We start from the raw sequence: 22083 nt of genomic DNA, 5'->3' as shown, positions 1-22083 counted from the left end.
GGGCCAGTACCACCAGCCCAGTACACCACTACTAGGTAAAAAGCTTCACAGTCTCAAGGGGCCTAACTGTGGAGGGGCAAGTACTGCCCACCCACTTTGCCACCACCTGGTACAAGCTTAATGCTGCACCTATCCTGGTGGTGTGGTATAAGGCAGGATCACCAACCTATTGTCCATCTGGCATACAAACACTCAGGAAAGCTTCATAGACTAAAGAGGACTGGCACTGCAAAACCTTGCAGCTGACCCCCACTATATAGTCCACGACAATTACCAACAGAGATCGGATGACTTTAAAGAGTGGAGATCAGGACGTAATAAGGAGTCAGGAACTGCAGCCATCCTCCACTGTGCATAGCTGAAAACTGTTTGAAAAGGAGGGGGTTAAACAGTTGCTGGCACGGGGGCATATGGTGGCCAGAGTCAATGCCCTGTACCCTGCCCATGCATTGTACACATTTGAGACCATTGGTATTATCCTCACTGCAGACAATCAAAGGACGTCCAGAGTGGACGTTAGATACCCACAATGGATTATTTGCAGGGGGTTGCCAGAGATCATTCCCTGTACCTCACTATCCACTGCGCACAGCCAGTGGCTCCCTGTTGGCGCAGGAGTTCAGGTCCTCGTTTGAAGTTTACCCCCATTACATGGAGTTTAAGAAAATACAAGGTGCAGATTAGCTTTTGATGTAGGATTGAGAGCAATTTTTGCATGCACCATTTCCAGTACAGTTAGGATTCAGGGGATTACCATTAAAAATGATATGCAGTCAACCACTGCTTCATATGTCTACAAGCCATGGCCTCTAATGTTTAAGTTGCGTACAAAAGTTTTCTTCAGAGACTGTAGTTATTCCCTACTACTCAGCCAAAATGTATGCACAGCGATGGTTAGAATTCTACTTAGTTTGAGGCACACAATGGACTTCAACATTGAATATGAATCAAAAACAGAAATATATTCAAAACCAAACTTATGGTTATGTTTGCTCATAACACCATAATAAATTTTAAAACAACACTAATATTCACTGAAATACAAAGTTGAAGTGCATTTAAGTTTACAAAACAAAACCTAAAAACCACTGACATTTATTAGTTATGGTTCAATAAACTAACCTCAGATATTACATCACTCATGAGATCGTAAATTACATCATTGATGACATCACTGGTGACATCTGAAATGGCAACATTAATGACAGTCTTTGATGGCATCAATCAATGATTGCACCAATATAACATAGACCTTGAAGTGTGGAGATACCTCACAAAGTTTCACCTGCTACACTTGTAATATTTTAATAAACAAAATTAAACTCTAAATTAAATAAATGTATATATTCAACAATCTTTCTGTCCCACTCTCTACAAATTCAACAACTCATCAAAAGAACCCACATTTAAAACAAAACTCGAATTTTTAAGTACAATAATATTTTTGGTCAATATAAAATGCACACAAATATTACAATAAAATTAATACATAAAATATATACTCACAAATGTGTGTATTAACCGAGACATCTAGGGGCAGATTTATGGAAAGTGTTGCTGCACATGGTGCAGCGCCACTTACCCTGCGCACCTTAGTGCCCCACCTACCGCCACCATGTGCGCACATATTTAAAATACAGAGCACCATGGCGCAGGGTAGGGGGCAATAACATCATTTTTCATGACGCTATTGATGTACTCTGCAGGAGTAGTGCCAAAATATTGACGCTACTCCTGCAGAGTACATAGGGCCCATTATAAATAATGAAAGTCCACTTTTAACGCCTGCTCTGAGCAGGCTTTAAAAGTGCCATATCAAATGACGCAAAGAAATCTCTTAGACTTCCTTCCACCATTTACCCCCCAAATGGGGGAACGCCTCCTGTGCATACATTATGCCTGGCGCAGGCATAATGTTGCGCAAAGGGTTACAAAGTGGTGCAATGCATGCATTGTGCCAATTTGTAAATATGGCACTAGGATTTTGGCCTTGTTGGGCCACATTAGCATAAAAATGTTGATGCTAATGTGGGACAAGGCAGCACTAAGGGCTTATAAATATGCCCCCTATTGTGTCAGGTGTGTGCTTTAATGCCTCATTACAGTGAAGCAGGATTTTACGTGGGTTGACTTTCCAAATGAGAGGAGAAGTGCAATAATAATGTATTGTGGCTACCCACCATTATTTATACACACATATACTGTTTAGATTTGGCATGAGGGTTAATGATGGTTCAATAGATCACATTTTATTAACTAAAGCAATATCAATAAATAGAAGCATCCAAAGCACAAGAAAATACCAGTCATGACTCATGAGTTTCAGGAAATATAACTTTTGCCATCAAGGGACCAATTTGAAGACAGCGATGTCTTCCTTATCAAGCCAATCACAAAACATTACCCAAGAACTTCTTCTACTCAACCAGGTTTGTGTTCACTGGGTAGCTCTAGAGTAGGGCTTAAGTCTGGCACTGTAGTCCTTCAAATACTGTTCAGGATACAAATGAGTGTGCTCAACAATCTAATTAAAAAATACATTTTCCATAAACAACTGAAAGAAAGTTATAGGCAAAACATTTTCAGTATTCACTCTATGCCCTGCGACACCAGTAAACACAGACAGTGCTGACAGCACCATGTTTGGGGAAACCCAGAGTTCAGCTCTTCCAATGTGAAGCCTTTCAGCCCCAGCCTACAATTCAGATGCCTCTGGCTGCATTATCAGCACATCAGTGTCCTCCTATAAGAGAGACACTTCCTCCGCACTGATCAGATGATTCCTCTTGGACAGAAAATTCAGGGGCATATTTACAAGAAACTGACGCATCAGGGGTGTTAAAAATAATGCCAAAAATGGCGCAGTGAAATCTAGCAGACTTCACTGTGCCATTTTTGTGGACCTTCTAATGCCAGAATGCCCCCCTTGCATATATTATGCCTGCCGCAGCCATGATGTGGTGCAAGGGGTTGCAAACTGGCGCAATGCATGCATTGCGCAATGCATGCATTGCAAATATGGTGCTGCAAAAAATGGCTCCTTGAGCCACATTAGCATTAACAAATTATACTAGTGTGGTGCAAGGAGGTGCTAGGGCCTTGCAAATCTGGCCCTCAGTGCCAGAATCTTGCACTTTCTTCTCTGCCTCAGATGCAGAGTCAGTCTCATAATCATGGTCAGAGGAAGATTCAAAAAGCATACCAATAACATGCTGAGGGGTCATCTTGCACCTGGCCATAATCCTTATTAATAAAAGTACCTTGACAAATAAGTCAACAAACACTATGTAAAAGACATAATAAACAAAGTGTGCCTTCATCACAAATACTCAAAAATAATACCACTCACTTGCCTAAGGCACCTAGACTCACCAGCACCTGCTCTGCACAGACACAGCAAGCACCAACGATATCCCCCTACAAAGGAAAAACAAAAGAGCATTACACAAAGGACAAAACAATACACATTGTGCAAAAACCAAAGATAATCTGACACACAATCAAGGAGAAGCTAAATATGCTGTTGTTATTATAGTATTTACAAAAAAGAATTTTTATGCAGCGCAATGATACTCATTGGGAGTAAACAGAACAAAAAAACGTTTTCTCACCAAACACATGCAGATCAACCAGTGCCAAAACTGCAAGCAGGAATCGCAAAAAAGGAAAACAAAAGTTTGCCCTAGAAAATTGAAGAAATAGAATATTATGATCACACATCATGACAAGGAAAAAAACAGTTAACAATAAAAAACAATATTAAGTCCGCCCATCACCATTCAAATGCCAGCCATACGCATTGTCAGGCACATTGTCAGTCCATGCTGAGCGCCAGTACATCAGACAAACTCTAGTTCTCTCACACATACACAGAAACTTTCCCTGGTCTACTGGTTTTCTGCCCCCTCCTAACAATTGGCCAATCTGCCCACAAGAGAGGCAGAAACAGTCAAAATATACGCCCCAAACAAGGGGAGCAACCCTCACCAAAGGGGCCACTCCCTGACATACACATAAATAAAATCCCTGATGTCTAGTGGCGTTCCCCCCAGGGGCAGATGGGCCTACAAATATGGCCAATCTGCCCCTGGGAGGGGCAGAAAATGGGCAAAACATTTCCCCAATAAAGGGGAGCAGCCCTTGCTCAAGGGGGTTGCTCCCCGCAACCATCACCAATATAAACATTCCCTGGCTTCTAGTGGTTTTCAGTCCCCCTAGGGGAATGACCTAAATAATCAGGAAAGAAATCCCTGGTAGCCGAGTGGGGGTGGATTAATGATCCACAATTGGGGCACCACCTGCAATCATGGAGCAGGAATCCACTGTTTATGAGTGCAGGAGGAATGTCCTTTTCCCCTGCATCTGTATAAACCTAACCCTCCCTCCCCAGGAGAAGGACTTACCAAAGCGTCCTCTCCCTAGATACGCTAAAGCAAATGGCTTCCTGAACGTCCCCAGCTGCATCTGATGATGGTGGAGTGCCAACGTCATCAGATCACTGACAGTGGGGTTGGGGATGGCAGTGGAAGTGCTCCCGCTGCCATCCCCTGTGGAGGGGGCGAAGTGGGCTGCCCACGAGGGGAGCTCCAACGCTTTCCCCGTGGGAAGGTACGAGGATAGATGGGTCTGTCTTCAGCACACACCCAGTGGTGTTCATGATGGAACTGTCCTGTCATGAGCACTGAAGGAATTAAGAAATAGTTTACAGAAAAGAGTCTGAATACAATGAAAAGGTGCTCTCGGGGTTGAGATAGTACCTGATGTAGTTATAATAGTTTCACAGAACATTAAAAACAACAAGACAAGCAGCCCAGATGTGACTTCTTTGGAGATAAATAAATTATCAGTTACAAGCCTCATTGGTTCTGATATAGTTACCAATATATAAATTGCATACTTGGACCCTGCCTCATGGGAGGAAGCTATATTTATGATAATATTGGAAGCATGGAGGTGCATGCAGTCTCTGTAAGTTTGTTATTATTATAGAATGTGCATGTGAAACTGTATGCAAACACTTGGACTCTAAATCAAGTTAATCAAAAGGAGTTAGATGGCTGGTCAGTACACATGTTAATTAGAGCAATTGATATCCACATGTATGGACATGCCTTTGGCAATTGTAGAAACTCTAAACTGCTTAACACCACTTACCTAAAAGCTTAAAGGTTCACTAGGTATTCCTTCTTTTTCTTTTCCTTGTTCTGAGAAAACTATTCTGTATGCATATCTAATAGTTTTTATAGTGGTACACTATTATCCTTAGTTTCCTGTAAAAGAGCTAATTGGGACATGTGACTCAATGAGGGAATGGAATAGAAACACATCTCTGTTGCTCCTCCCCAATCTCTCTTTAATTGAATAGCTTTGACACACCAGGAGGATAAGCCTACCTTTATACTAGAAAATGATAGAGATAAGATGCCCATAGCAATGTTTTGGGAGGTGCTAAAGACAGTGCTTTGAGGTTGTTTTATATCATTTGTATCTCAACTATATTTTACATTATTTGAAAGACATACCTCATTATAACAGCTGCTGATAATGACCTAAAGGAGAATCAGCAAGCAGTGGTGATGCAGCCTGGAACTGCTCCAGCATAAGAAGTTTCTTTAACTGAGGAGCAGGTGTCATCTTAATGGTGTGATGTAATGGCACTGTGAATTGTGCAGTTGCAGCTTGAGTACGTCACAAATGTCCATTGTGCCATCTAGTGTTGTTATTCTAGGAATTTGAGCCTTTGCCCAATGATTACCATTGCTGAGGGAAGAAGGCATAACCATAGCCAAAATGCAGTCAGGTGGGAGTAGGTCAGAGAGACACAACCTCCTACACTGAGCACTGAGGCTGTGGAGGCCCTAACCTTAATTATCTATATTGGTAATTGTGGGTGCACACTTATAGAAGTCTCATGTGCCTGAGGTGGCCAAGTAGCTTGAAAAATATCCCAACAATTAATAGCAAGGTGGCTTTCTACCCTGAGGCATTGTAGTGCGGATTGAGTGCTTAGATAATGCTCTTAGTACAAGGGTGACAATGTGATGTAATAATATTCTATGTAGCCTTTTTCTGCTTGAGACTAGAAAGCATACAGAGTCATTAGTTATATCAAGTAGGTAGCTCCTGACCAACATCTGCTGATGTAAGGTGAGTGGCTGTTCTTCCCCCGCTTGAAGTGACTGTCTTTATTACCACATACTGTGAGGTGCCTGGAACACTCACTATGCTATAGACTATGTGTGTACCTTAACCCTTTTAAGTCACTGGTAATTGGAATATGTGGTGGGTGGTGTTTGAAAATAGGGGCAGACGGAAATCATTTGTTAAAAATATGTCCCCAAAAGAAAAAGGAAAAGGATGGTCACTGTTAGAAAATGGGGTCTTTGGTTGGCAGTCAGGTTACCCCCTGTCAAAGCAAGGACCCTCACTCTAGTCAGGGTAAAAGAGAATCACCCTCAGCTAACCCCCGCTAACCCCCTTAGTAGCTTGACACGAGCAGGCAGGCTTAACTTCAGAGTGCTAAGTGTAAAGTATTTGTACAAACACACACAGTAACTTAATGAAAATACTACAAAATGACACAACACAGGTTTAGAAGAATAGAGAATATTTATCTAAACAAAACAAGACCAAAATGACAAAAATCCAAGATACACAAGTTAAGTTATCAATTCAAATGTAAAAAGAGTCTTCATGTTCTTTTAATCACAACGCTAACGCTGTTAGCATGAAAATTTACCTTAGTCGTGTCAAAAATAACCCAGCACGGGTGACTGTGCATAGAACGAAGCCTGCGTTGCGTCGATATCACTCACAAGCGAGACCGTGCGTCGTTTCTGCTTTGGTTGGGTTGGCGTGCATCATTTCTTCTCTCTGCAGGAGAGCGATGCGTCGATCCGGACAAGCACTCTCGGGTTTGGGCAGGCTTTGTGTCGTTGTTACACGCCCAAGGATGTGTCAGAAATCCTGACGCACGGTGATCCAAAAACCCCGCAGTGTGGGATGCGATCTCACCAGCCTCCATCAGCGATGCTGCGCATTGTTTCTCAACCCACATGCGTCAATCTACCAGCTGCGCTGTAGGCGGGGCGTCGATTTCAGCTGCGAAGCCGGCAGTATGTTGTTTTTACAGAGGTTGCGTCAAAATGTTCCCTGCATAGCGGTCTATGCATTGATTTCTAAAACTTGGCATGCCAGCTTCCCCTTTCAAGGCCCCAGGAACTGGATAGGGCACCACTTGGCAGGGCAGGAGTCTCAGCAGAGGCTCCAGGTGCTGGCAGAGAGAAGTCTTCGCTGTCCCTCAGACTCCAACAACAAGAGGCAAGCTCAATTTCAAGCCCTTGGAGAGTTCTTCACCAGCAGGATGGCACACAAAGTCCAGTCTTTGTTCTCTTGCACAGGCAGAAGCAGCAACTGCAGGATAGCTTAACAAAGCACAGTCACGGGCAGGGCAGCTTCCTCAGCTCTACAGCTCTTCTCTAGGCATAAGTTCCTCTTGGTTTCCAGAAGTGATCTAAAGTCTGTGGTTTTGGGTGCCCTTCTTATACCCATTTTGCCCTTTGAAGTAGGCTTACTTCAAAGAACAGTCTCTCTTGTTTGTGAAATCCTGCCTTGCCCAGGCCAGGCCCTAGACACATACCAGGGGGTTGAAGACTGCATTGTGTGAGGGTAGGCACAGCCCTTTCAGGTGTGAGTGACCACTCCTCCCCTCCCTCTAGCACAGATGGCTCATCGGGATCTGCAGGCTACACCCCAGCTCCCTTGTGTCACTGTCTAGAGAGAGGTGCAAACATCCCAACTGTCAAACTGACCTAGACAGGGAATCCACAAACAGGCAGAGTCACAGAATGGTTTAAGTAAGAAAATGCTAATTTTCTAAAAGTGGCATTTTCAAACACACAGGTGGTCATTATGAACATGGCGGTCTGGACCGCCATGCCGGCGGTGGCGGTAATTACCGAGTGGCATTTTCAAACACACAGGTGGTCATTATGAACATGGCGGTCTGGGCCACCGTGCCGGCGGTGGCGGTAATTACCATCACCTGCATGGCATTCCAGACTGCCAAATAATGATGCAGCCTAAATCCCACAGCGGAAAACACCACCACCGCCAACGGTAAGCCTGGCTGTGGTGGTGTTTTCCTGCCCTCCGGATAATGATACCCATTCCGCCAGCCTTTTCCTGGTGGTTTACATCGCCAGGGGAAGACTGGCGGAATGGGTGTCTTGGGGTGATTTGGGGCCCCCCTGGGGGGCTCTGCACTGCCCATGCACTTGGAATGGGCAGTGCAGGGACCCCCATGCAGTGCTCCACATGCAGGTCACTGCCGGATTTACGGGCAGTGATCTGCGCGATGGGTGCTGCTGCACCCGCAGCACACCAACATTGGCCCGTCAGTGTTAGGGCCCTGTTCTCTGCTGGGCTGGCGGGCGGAAACACTGTTTCCGCCCACCGGCCCAGCAGGGAAAACATTATACGGCCAGCGGAGGACGTCATGCTGGCAGTCTTCTGTTGACCGCCAGCGCTGATCTCGGCAGTTTTTGCCGCCAAGATCATAATGAGGGCCACAATCTTAAAATGAACTTTACTAAAAGATGTATTTTTAAATTGTGAGCTCAGAGATCCCAAATTCCACATGTCTATCCGCTCCCAAAGGGAATCTATACTTTAATCATATTTAAAGGCAGCCCCCATGTTAATCTATGAGAGGGATAGGCCTTGCAACAGTGAAAACCGAATTTAGCAGTATTTCACTGTTAGGACATATAAAACACATTAGTACATGTCCTACCTTAAAAATGCACTGCACCCTGCCCATGGGGCTACCTATGGCCTACCTTAGGGGTGCCTTACATGTAAAAAAAAAAAGGGAAGGTTTAGGCCTGGCAAGTGGGTACACTTACCAAGTCGAATTGGCATTTTAAAACTGCACACACAGACACTGTAGTGGCAGGTCTCAGACATGATTACAGGGCTACTAATGTGGGTGGCACAAACTGTGCTGCAGGCCCACTAGTAGCATTTGATTTACATGCCCTGGGCACCTCTAGTGCACTGTACTAGGGACTTACCAGTAAATCAACTATGCCAATCTTGGAAATCCAATCGACAATCGAATTTACACAGAGAGCATATGCACTTTAGCACTGGTTAGCAGTGGTAGAGTGCTCAAAGTTCAAAAGCCAACAACAACAGGTCATATAAAATAGGAGGCAGGAGGCAAAAAGATTGGGGATGACCCTCCATAAGGGAAAAGGTCCATTAGTCACCACTCTGGGTCTTTGTGGCTCACCCATAAATGATATTTTGAACTAAGTTCTGTGATAACATAAGACTACCTACAACTATTTTTTTAAGAAATCGAGTCTGAAGTGGGCACCTAAAAGTAACACCTGAAATCCTCTGGGTTGTGAGGCAGGACACTACAGTTCATTGCACTAGAGTGGATGAATTGCAAAAGACTGTTGATAGCTGACCAGAGGAAGCATGATACTGTCACTGGAAGAAAAGTACACTGAGCTCCAAATTAAACAGACAGGCCTCTAAAATAGAAAGAAGAAGACATAAAAGCCTATCTCTGTAATCTATTGCATTTTCTCAGAGATAGGTCTGAGGGAACAATGTTCAGTGTAGACCACATTCACAAAGTAGATGGCTGATGCTTGAAGAAGCAATGTTCCTGATATAGTGATGCAAATGCATTATTTTGAAGAAAAGAAAGGACTGATGGCATTTGTTTTCACAAAAGGTGTAATCTGCTTCATTGCCATTACATGTAACACTACCAGAATCTGTTGGAAGCCACTATAAGGAAAAAAATAGATTTTCAACCTGTAATGTAATATCTGTATAAAAAATAAATAATTCTAGAAATGGGTCATTCATTTTGACTGTTCTTCAAGTGGGGGGTTGTTAGACCTGAGAGCCTTAGGGTGGTCACCCCTAACTTTTTGCCTGCTTACCTCCACTTTTTGGACACTGTTTTTGCTGGCTATTAGACTCTGCACACTTTACCACTGCTAACCAGTGCTAAAGTGCATATGCTCTCTCCTTTTAAACATGGTAACCTTGGAACATACCTGATTGGACTATTTAATTTACTTATAAGTCCCTAGTAATGTGCACTATATGTGCCTAGGGCTTGTAGATTAAATGCTACTAGTGAGCCTGCAGCACTGGTTGTGCCACCCACTTAAGTAGCCCCTTTACCTTGTCTCAGGCCTGCCATTGCAAGGCCTGTGTGTGCAGTTTCACTGTCACCTCGACTTGGCATTTAAAAGTACTTGCCAAGCCTAAACCTCCCCTTTCTCCACATATAAGTCACCTCTAATGTGTGCCCTAGGTAACCCCTAGAGCAGGGTGCTGTGTGGGTGAAAGGCAGGACATGTACCTGTGTGGTTTACATGTCCTGGTAGTGGAAAACTCCTAAATTCGTTTTTGTACTACTGTGAGGCCTGCTCCCTTCATAGGCTAACATTGGGGCTGCCCTCATACAGTATTGATGTGGTAGCTGCTGATCTGAAAGGAGAAGGAAGGTCATATTTAGTATGGCCAGAATGGTAATACCAAATCCTGCGGACTGGTGAAGTTGGATTTAATATTACTATTCTAGAAATGCCACTTTTAGAAAGTAAGCATTTCTTTGCACTTAAATCTTTGTGTGCCTTTCAATCCACGTCTGGCTGGGCTTGGTTGACAGCTCCTTGTGCATTCACTCAGACACACCCAAACACAGGGTACTCAGCCTCACTTGCATACATCTGCATTTTGAATGGGTCTTCCTGGGCTGGGAGGGTGGAGGGCCTACTCTCACACAAAGGACTGCCACACCCCCTACTGGGACCCTGGCAGACAGGATTGAACTGAAAGGGGACCTGGTGCACTTCTTAGCCACTCTTTGAAGTCTCCCCTAATTCAAATGCACATTTGGGTATAAAACAGGGCCTCTGCACTACCTCATCAGACACTTGCTGGAGAAGAAACTTGAACCAGAACCTGCATCCTGCCAAGAAGAACTGCCTGGTTGCCTAAAGGACTCACCTGACTGCTTTCTACAAAGGACTGCTGCCTTGCTGTTGTCCTGCTGCCTTGCTGAACTCTTGTCTGGCTGTAAAAGTGCTCTCCAAGGGCTTGGATAGAGCTTGCCTCCTGTTCCCTGAAGTCTCAGGACCAAAAATACTTATTTTTTTCACTTGGACTCTTCGTGCGCTGAAAATTTCGACACACAGCTTGCTCCGCGGCGAGAAAATCGCCGCACACCGGCGCTGATCGACGCGACACCTTTGGGGCGACCGGAACTTCGCCGCACAGCCTCGCAAGGACAACGCCGCCCGACTTCCAGAGGGGAAATCGACGCGACGCCTGCCGTGAGACCGAGAATTCCACGCACAGCCTCCCGGAACGACGCGCAGCCGGAAAACAAGCCGAAGAATCCACGCACAGACCCCGGGACATCTGGTAATCCCGCGACCCACAGAAAGAGACTGTCTGCACGCCGGAAAACGACGCCTGACTTCCCTGTGTGAAAAATAACTACGCAAGTCCGTGTGTGTGCAGGGGAGAAATCGACACACACACCATTTTTCCACGTATCTCTTCTTCTGCGGCCCTTTGCGGAGATTTTCCACTTTAAACTAGGTACTTTGTGCTTGAAAGAGACTTTGGGGGTGATTCCAACCCTGGCGGTCGGTGATAAAGCGGCGGCCAACAGGCAGGCGGTCCAAAAAATGGTATTCTGACCCTGGCGGGAACCGCCATCACAGCCCGCCACCTTAACACTCCGACCGCCACGGCGGGACACACAAACAGCGCAGCGGTCACCGCCAACAGGCAGGCGTCAGACAATGTACCGCCCACACTATCACAACTCACCAATCCGCCACCTTTTCCGGGGCGGGAGCCCCGCCGATAAAAACACGGCGGAAACAGACTACGAATGGGAAAACGCTCACCTATACACACTCCACGAGGACGGAGAACAGCATGGAACCCGAATTAAACATCCTACCAGCTATTGTCTACCTGCTCATCTACCACGAGTACGAACGCCGGCGCAGACGACAACGGTGAGTACTGCACCTACGACACAGGGGAGGGGGGAGGAGGAAAGCTAACGGGCACACACATATGCGACCCCCCCCCCAACTATCTACACACCAATGCAGAGCACCAAGTCACAGTGACACCACCCAAACCCCCCGGAATAATGCAAAGACATAATTAAAGTGAGAAACAAAATTTATGTATAAAATAGGTTCTTTGAAGTCATGGTAAAATAGCAATATGAATTGTAAAAAATCAAGTAAGAACATTGCGAAACCGATAAACATAGGCAATAAGTCCTGCACAGTCACTTAAATTTCCACTGTCCGTGGGCCAAAGTGTATCAACACATGGGCAAAGCCCACACAGGAGACCTGAGTCCGTTGGAGAGAACACTGCTGGGGCATCAGATGACAAAACTACAGACACCTCAGGGGGAAGGGAAGGGGGGGCACCTCAGCCACATGAGTCCACGACGCCAGATCTACGAAGGGTCCACCATGCCCACTGTGCCATCCTGGGGAGTGCAAAGCCACAGTCTCACAAGTCTCTACAGTGGGTGGTCTGCCCACTGTGCCATCCTGGGGAGTGCAAAGCCACAGTCTCACAAGTCTCTACAGTGGGTGGTCTGCCCACTGTGCCATCCTGGGGAGTGCAGAGACACAGGCCATCAGGTGGATTACAGACTCCACAGGTAATGGAGGAGGCAGGGTGCCCCGAGTGCAGCGTGAACACTAGCTCGACACAGAACCAGCACTGTCAATGGGCCAGCGGTGCTTGACAGGAAGGGCCCAGCGGAGCGGTGCTTGACAGGAAGGGCCCAGCGGAGCGGTGCTTGAGACGGCGGGGCCCAGCGGAGCGGTGCTTGAGACGGCGGGGCCCAGCGGAGCGGTGCTTGACAGGAAGGGCCCAGCGGAGCAGTGCTTGAGACGGCGGGGCCCAGCGGAGCGGTGCTTGAGACGGCGGGGCCCAGCGGAGCGGTGCTTGACAGGAAGGGCCCAGCGGAGCGGTGCTTGAGACGGCGGGGCCCAGCGGAGCGGTGCTTGAGACGGGGGGCCCAGCGGAGAGGTGCTTGAGACGGTGGGGCCCAGCGGAGCGGTGCTTGAGACGGCGGGTCCCAGCGGAGCGGTGCTTGAGTCGGCGGGGCCCAGCGGAGCGGTGCTTGACAGGAAGGGCCCAGCGGAGCGGTGCTTGAGACGGCGGGGCCCAGCGGAGCGGTGCTTGACAGGAAGGGCCCAGCGGAGCAGTGCTTGAGACGGCGTGGCCCAGCGGAGCGATGCTTGAGACGGCGGGGCCCAGCACAGCAGTGCTTGAGACGGCGGGGCCCTCTTCAGCGGTGCCTTTCTGCACGGCGGGGCCCTTTTCAGCGGTGCCTTTCTGCACGGCGGGGCCCTATTCAGCGGTGCCTTTCTGCACGGCAGGGCCCTATTCAGCGGTGCCTTTCTGCACGGCGGGGCCCTATTCAGTGGTGCCTTTCTTCACGGCGGGGCCCTCTTCAGCGGTGCCTTTCTGCACGGCGGGGCCCTCTTCAGCGGTGCTTGTCCAGTCATTCAAGGGAGCCAGACCTGGCCGGGACTCCCTGCTTAGTCGCCCTCCGATGTGCAGTTGCTGGACCCTTCTGTGACGGAGTCCTGGGCCCGTGGGTGTCCTCCCTCACACCCGGGATGGGGCTTGTGGGGCCCTCCTGGTCCGCGCCCCTGCTGGCTGACTTCTCCACCCTGCTGCCCTTGCCCTCCTTCGATGAGGCTCTCTGGCCCCTGCCTCCTCTGGATGTTGTGGCAGGTGACGGCCCAGGACTTTGCTCCTTGGGGACAGCCGAGTCAGTCTTCTTGCGGCGGCCCTTGATTTTACGGGTCCTCTTTCCAGGGGGGGGCTGGCTGTCCCCTTGCTGCTGGCCGATGTATCAGTGCTGGGAAAGGGTGGACTCCAAAACCCGTGCACAATGGTGACACTTGAAGCAGGGCTGGTGGTGGCTGAGGTGCTCTTGGGACTCTTAACAGATGGAGGGGGTGGGGCAGGTGGGGCAAAGAGGTTAAGTTTGGAGAGGTAAAGTTTTTTAGGACCAATGTAAAGGGTAGGTGTAGTGGGTATGGGAGTGGAGGAAGAGGATGTGGTTGTAGGAGAGTCAGGTGTGCTGTCTTTGGGTGCAGGTGCTTGTGACGTAGGCTGTCGTGAGGTGGTTGGCTGTTGGGTGGGTGGCTGCCTGCATTTGTGTGTTTTGGAAGAGGGGGTGACAGACACAGTGGGAGAGGACACAGGGGACGTGTAAATGGCAGTGGGGGTGGTGACTGCACGTGTGCGGACTGTACTGGAGGGTGTGCTGGTGATGGAAGTACTGGCTGATGGTGGTGTGCATGCAGGTGTGAGTGGAGACATCACAGGGAGGGAGGAGGGAGACGAGGAGGAGGGGGACACAGAGGTGGTAGTGACTGTTGGCATGTCTGCATCTGGGTGTTGCTTGGGTGAATGCTTGTGTGATCTGTGGTGCTTATGTCTGGATGAGCTGCCCTTGGGTGTTGAGGTGTGTGCAGGCTGGTCTGATGGTGTGGATGGGATAGGCTGAGGAACAGGAGACAGAGACAGGGTGGAGGCAGTTAGAAGAGGGAGGCTGGAAACAGGGACAATGGCTGCCGTCAGTGCTGAGGCCAGAGCATTGAACGATCGTTGATGGGCAGCCTGACCCGAATGAATGCCCTCCAGGTATGCATTGCTCCGATGCACCTCCCTCTCTACCCCCTGGATGGCATTCAAAAGGGTAGACTGCCCAACAATGATGGTCTGTAGGAGGTCAATGACCTCCTCACTGAGGGCAGCAGGGGTAACAGGGGCAGGGCCTGAGGTGCCTGGGGTGAAGGAGATGCCCGCCTTCTTGGGCGAGCGGGCACGGAGCGAAGGCTGAGGGGCTGCTGGGAGGGCAGAGCTGGTGCGCTGGGTGGCGGCTGTACCTGTAGAGGCGGGGGGCCCGGATGTTGCCGCCACTGCTAGGAAGCTCCCTTCCGAGGACGTGTCGGTGTCGCTGGTGTCACCACGGGTCCCTGTTGTGGTGCTCCCCTCGCCCTCCGTATCACTGGTGACCTCGGTGTCTGTACCACAGCCCTCCTCCCCCACCCAGACGCCTCCACTGCATGTAAAGATAGCAGAATGTGCTGATACTCACCCCCTTGTGTCTGCTGTGATGTCCTTACGCGCCCATCCAAATTGGGGTAGGCCACCGCCAGGATCCGGGACATCAGGGGGGTCAAGGTACGACTGGCACCCCTCCTACGTTGGGAGGCCATCCCCAGCAGTGACTCGCGGTCTTCCTGGTCCCGCGGCGGATGTCCTCCCACCTCTTTCGGCAGTGGGTGCCCCGTCTGTTGTGGACCCCCAGGGCCCAGACTTCCTTGGCGATGGCACGCCAAATGTCGACTTTCTGATGGGCGCTGACCTATTTGACATGTACAGGGTGGAATAGGAAATATCATCATTTTTCTGCATGTTAGATGTGATTGCCCCCCCTCCCCAACCTTGCCATGTGGCACATGCTCTCATCTGTCGTGCCTTGCACTACTCATTCTCTCCCCACCCCACCATCTTACATCCACCATACACAACCCAGGCATAGCCCATTCAACGTGCACCCAGTGTACTTACCTGTTGGTCTGGAGGACCGTAGAGTAGCGCATACTGGGGGAGGACCCCATCCACAAGTTTCTCCAACTCTTCCGAAGTGAAGGCAGGGGCCCTTTCCCCAGTCGCAGCAGCCATTGTCTCTTCCAGACCGAGGTCACAGCAGCACTTGCAATATAGGTCCTCTCCTGTGGATGATCAGGTCTCGAGTGATTAATCAGATAGAAAATGGCGGTCACGCCCGCGGCGGTGCGTGCCGCGACCGTCGGTGCACCTCGTCATTGGCTCCTGAAACCCATAGGGTTCAATGTTAACCAATGTGGCTTCTCACAGCGGTCTTCGTCCGCCTACCGCCACGGTGTGCCACGCCAGCGCATTGACCTCACATCCCACTGTCACACTTCTCAGGTCAGGCAGCCGCCATTTCAAGGGCCCACATGGCTTAATTTCTACTGCGTCACACAGGCCTAGGCCTTGCATTGCCACTCATACAAGCCATTCAATGCATAGCGATTCGTGTACTGTGCAAGCTGTGGTTACGTACCAGTGGGTTGCTTGACTCTGTACTCCATATTGTCCTTCCTAGGCACCGTCCTCTGGGACTTGCGAGGAGAAGGAGGAATCCTCCCGTGTAGCGACCGCTGGTGGACCTGTCGACAATGGAAGAACGACATATTATACTTTGATACCGACTTGACCGAGCCACTATACCTGAACTGTGTGCCCAGCTGGAGCCAGCCCTGATGTCCCCCATCCGCCAACCCACAGGAATTCCCCCTCTGGTGCAGGTTCTGTCAGTCCTCCATTTTTTGGCAAGTGGGTCTTTTCAGACAACAGTGGCCATGTCATCAGGGATGTCTCAGCCTTTGTTTTCTAAGATTTTGTCCAGAGTGTTGTCTGCCCTGATGAAATACATGCGGAGCTACATTGTTTTCCCTGAGGAGGGTGATTTGGCCACTGTGAAGGGTGATTTCTATGCCCTTGGACATATCCCCAACATCATTGGTGCCATTGATGGGACCCATGTGGCTTTAGTACCCCCAAAAGACAATGAGCAGGTGTACAGAAACAGAAAAAATGACCATTCGATGAATGTGCAGGTGGTCTGTTTGGCTGACCAGTACATCTCCCATGTAAATGCCAAGTTCCCTGGGTCAGTGCATGACGCGTACGTTATGCGAAATAGCAGCATCCCTTATGTGATGGAACAGCTACAGAGACAACGTGTGTGGCTAATAGGTGACTCTGGTTACCCCAACCTGCCTTGGCTATTGACCCCAGTGAGGAATCCCCGGACCAGGGCAGAGGAACGGTACAATGAGGCCCATGGGCGATCTAGGAGGATCATAGAAAGGACCTTCGGCCTCCTGAAGGCCAGGTTTAGGTGCCTGCATATGACAGGGGGATCCCTAATGTACTCACCAAAGAAGGTGTGCCAGATCATCGTGGCCTGCTGTATGCTTCACAATCTTGCATTGCGACGCCAGGTGCCTTTTCCTGCAGGAGGATGGTCCAGATGGTGGTGTTGTAGCAGCTGTGGAGCCTGTGGAGAGTGAAGAGGAGGAAGACGAAGGGGACGACACGGACAACAGGGACACAGTTATACAACAGTACTTTCAGTAGCACACAGGTAAGAATCACCAACGCCATTTTACATTTACTTCAGGCCTCCTGCATCTCTACTTTCTGTGTTTCCCCCCAGTTCCTTTTAACAGATTTTTGACTTTCCCTTCCCTTTTCAGAGCTGTATGACCCACTGCGTGACTTCTGCTTTGTTTGACCATGGACTAAAGCTCATTGACATTAGTATGTTGTCATCACAATGTAAATGAACATTATTGAACCGTTATGCATAATACATTTGTTAAGAATACAAGCAGACTCCAGATTTTTGAAGTGCAATTAGTGATTTATTTTTAGTGCTACATATAGGTCCATGATAGTAAAACGGTGATGGGTGGGGGTGGAGTAATGTCAATGGCAGAGTCCAGTTCTCAGTTTCACAGGTGCATTGTCCATGTGCCTGTGGAAGGATGGAGCAGGGGCTGTTTAAGGTTGGACAGGGTGACAATGTGGGACAGTGGGATGACATCAGGGGGTATCTTATGCTGGCGGGGGTCTTGGCATCCTACTCTGTCTTCTTTTGTGATCTCAGGTTCCTCTTGCGGGGTGGTTGTTCTTCAGCAGGAGGTGGGGTTCTGGTGGCCTGTCGTTGTGTGGGGGCCTCCTGTCCACTAGCGCCGGCGGAGGTGGTAGGCTGTTCCTGGTCCAGGCTAGTGACAGGGGCCCTTTGGGGTGCCACATGGTCCCGCAATGTGGTGACTATCTGGTTGAGGGCCAGGACTATGGTCCCCATTGCGGAACCGATGTTCCTGAGTTCGTCTCTGAACCCCATGTACCGTTCCTCCTGCTGTGCCTGGATCTCCTGGAACCTGGACAGTACCGTCGCCATCGTCTCCTGGGAGTGGTGGTATGCTCCCATGATGGTGGTGAGGGCCTCTTGGAGAGTGGGTTCCCTGGGCCTGTCCTCCCCCCCCTGTCGCACTGCAGCCCTCCCAGTTCCCCTGTTTCCCCGGTCCTCTGTCCCCTGGACGGTGTGCCCACTACCACTGCCCCCAGGTCCCTGTTGTTGTTGGCGTGGTGGGTCAGCCTGGGTGCCCTGTAGTGGCGGACACACCGCTGATTGACGCGTCCTGGAGACAGAGGCATGGGCCCGCTGGGTGGGAGCTGTGCTGATATTCCCAGAGGGGGTTAGGTCTGCTGTGGCCTGTGTCTGTGTGTGGGGAACCGACTGTCCAGAGGTCCCCGATGGTCCGGGCTGGTCATCAGGTTCTAGGTCGACAGAGCTGCTGTCATCACTGGGGGCCTGTTCTGGGGGTGGGATGGACAAATCTGGACCCTCCTGGCCGGTGTGTTCGGGCCCTGCAGGGGTAAAAGAGTATGGTTATTGCTTCTGTGTGTGCCATGGCGTGCGATTTGTGGGTGCCCTTGTCCCCCAGTGCTGGCATTCCCTTGTGGGAGGATATGTGAGGGTGGTTTGTGGGGGGGGATGGGTATGTGCAGTGGTCATGCATAGGTGATGGGTGTCCATGGTTTGTGTTGGCATTCAGGGTTTGGTGTTGGGTTGGGTGGGTTGTGCTGGTGAGACATTGGCAGGGAGGATGTGTGCTGGGGGGTTGGGGGTGAGGGTGGGGGTGTGGGTTGGCATGCTGGTGGTTGGGGGGGGTGAAGTAGTTGAGATTAGACTTACCAGAGTCCATTCCTCCGGCTACTCCAGCGAGGCCGTCAGGATGCAGGATGTTAAAGACCTCTTGCTCCCATGCTGTGAATTCGGGTGGAGTGGGTGGGGGTCCGCCGCCAGTCTTCTGCACAGCGATGTTGTGTCTTGACACCATCGAGCGCACCTTCCCCCGTAGGTCGTTCCAGCGCTTTCGGATGTCTTCCCGATTTCTGGGATGCTGTCCCACAGCGTTGACCCTGTCGACGATCCTTTGCCATAGCTCCGCCTTCCTGGCTATTGTGGTGTGCTGCACCTGTGTGCGAAGAGCTGGGGCTCTACCCTTATTATTTCCTCCACCAAGACCCTGAGTTCTTGGTCCGAGAACCTGGGGTGTCTTTGGGGTGCCATGGGGTGGTGTGGATGAGGTGTGGGGTGCTGTTTGTGGTGATGTGAGTGGTGGTGTGTGGTGATGTGTGCGTAGATGTGGTGTGGGTGATGATGTTGGGTTCCTGTGTGTGTTGTGGTTTGCGTTCCCTGTGCTCTCTCTCTGTGTATTGCGCCTTGTCTCTGAATTTCGATTTGTGGGTGATGTGGGTGTGTGTTTTATATGGTGATGGGTGTATGGGAGTGGTGTGTGTATGTGTATCAGGTGTGTGTATTTTGAATTGTTCAATGTGGCTGTGTTTTGTATGTGTGTGTGTATTTTGAGCGTGGCGGTGTGTACCGCCAATGGAATACCGCGGTTGAAAGACCGCCGCGTGGATTCGTGGGTCGTAATGGCATGGGCGTGTTTGTGTTGGCGTGACGGTGGAGGTTTGGTCATCTCCAGTTTATCGCTGCCCGCTGATGAGGCGGCCTTCCGTGGATGTCGGGTTTTTGGCGGTTTGCCAGTTGGAGGTCAGAATGACCGTGGCGGTTTACCGCGGCCGCGGCGGTATAATGGCGGACTTCTGACCGGCGGTAAGGGCCTTTTACCGCCGAGGTCAGAATGACCCCCTTTGTCTGCTTTTTAAAGACTTAAGACACTTTGGGGGTCATTACAACATTGGCGGCAAAAGGCGCTTACCGCCGTGCAGAAGACCGCCAGTACACCGCCACGGCGGCGGTAGACCGCCACAGCTATTATGACACACATCTCGGAATCCGCTGAAATTCAGACACCCACAAAATCCCGCCACACCAAAGGTCAGCAATAAACATGCGGAAACAAATCCTCCACCTCCACGCCAACAGAAACACGCCCATGCTATTACGACCCAAGAATCCACACGGCGGTCTTTCAACCGCGGTATTCCATTGGCAGTACACACCGCCGCGCTCAAAATACACACACATCTCCAAAACACCGCCACATTGGACAATTACAAATACACACACCTGATACACATACACACACCACTCCCACACATCCAATACAATATAAAACACACACCCACATCACCCACAAACCTCTACAACCAAAAATTCAGAGAGAAGGCGAGAGAGAGAGCACAGAATAGACAACCCCATCACACAGAGGCACACAACACCATCACCCACACAACATCCACGCACAAAACACCACCTACAACTACACTCACCACAACCATCAACACATACACCACCCCACACATCACACACAACACCCCATGTCACGCCAAAGACACCCCCGCTTCTCCGAGGAGGAGCTCAGGGTCATGGTGGAGGAAATCCTACGGGTAGAGCCACAGCTATTTGGCTCACAGGTACAGCACACATCCATAGCCAGGAAGATGGAGCTATGGCAAAGAATAGTGGACAGGGTCAACGCAGTGGGACAGCACCCAAGAAATAGGGAGGACATTAGGAAGAGGTGGAACGACCTACAGGGGAAGGTGCGTTCAACGGTCTCCAGGCACTACATCGCGGTACAGCGGACTGGCGGCAGACCCCCACCTCCTCCCCCTCAACTAACAACATGGGAGGAGCAAGTCTTGTCCATCTTGCATCCTGAGGGCCTCGGAGGAGTCGTTGAAGGAACGGACACTGGTAAGTCAAATCTTTACAATCATATCCCCCACCCTACCTGCATGCTATCACACACCCCCACCCTCACACCCTCCCCTATCACCCAAACTCCTCACTAATGTACCCATAACACCAACTACACATCCCAACCGCAAGACCTGCATGACACAACTAAGCATGGACACCCATCACTAAAGCATGCCCACTGCACATACCCATAACAACCCCTAACCATCATCACACAAGCCCCCACACAGGAATGCTAGCACTGGGGTACACGCTCAAACACCCATTGCATACCATGACACACACAGATGCAATAATCATGAACTTATACCCCCGCAGGAACCCGAAGGAACGTCACCACACCAGAGGGTCCAGACAACACCACTCCACCCCCAGAAGAGGCCCACAGTGACGACAGCAGCTCTACCCTACTGGATCTTGATGACCAGTCCGGACCATTGTGGGCCTCAGGACAGTCGGTTGCCCTTGCCCAGCCACAGCCCAACACTGAGCTTCCACCCTCTGGTAACACCAGCACAGCACCCACCCAGCGGGCCCAAACCTCCCTACCCAGGACAGGTCAATCAGCGGTGTGTCCACCACTACAGGGCACCCAGGCTAACCCAACACCCCAACAACAACAGGGACCTGGGGGCAGTGGTAGTGGGCACACGGTCCAGGGGACGGAGGCACAGGAACACAGGGGAACTGGGAGGGCTGCTGTGCGACAGAGGGAGGACAGGCCAAGGGAACCAACTCTCCACGAGGCCCTCTCCTCCATTATGCAAGCATACCACCACTCCCAGGAGACGATGGCCACGGTCCTGGACAAGTTGCAGGAGACCCTGCGTCTGCAGGAGGAGCAGTATTTGGGGTTCAGGGAGGAGCTCAGGACCATCGGCTCTGCCCTGGGCACCATTGTAGGGGTGCTGACGGACATTCAAAACACCTTGAGGGACACCGTGGCACTCCAAGGGGCCCCTGACACTAGTCAGGACGACGAACTGCCCACCACCTCCGCCGGCGCTAGTGGACAGGATGCCCCGCCACAGGACCACCACACCAGCACCCCACCCCCTGCAGACGGACAACCACCATGCAAGCGGTCCCTGAGATCCAGGAACAGGACAGAGCAAGATGGCAAGACCCCTGCCAGGAAATAAGACCACCCTGATTGTCCCCCCACTGTCCCACTTTGTTACCCTGTCCAAATCGGA

Source organism: Pleurodeles waltl, chromosome 5 (assembly GCF_031143425.1).
Source record: "Pleurodeles waltl isolate 20211129_DDA chromosome 5, aPleWal1.hap1.20221129, whole genome shotgun sequence".
NCBI classification, from domain to species: Eukaryota; Metazoa; Chordata; class Amphibia; order Caudata; family Salamandridae; genus Pleurodeles; species Pleurodeles waltl.
This window is presented reverse-complemented; position numbering follows the sequence as displayed.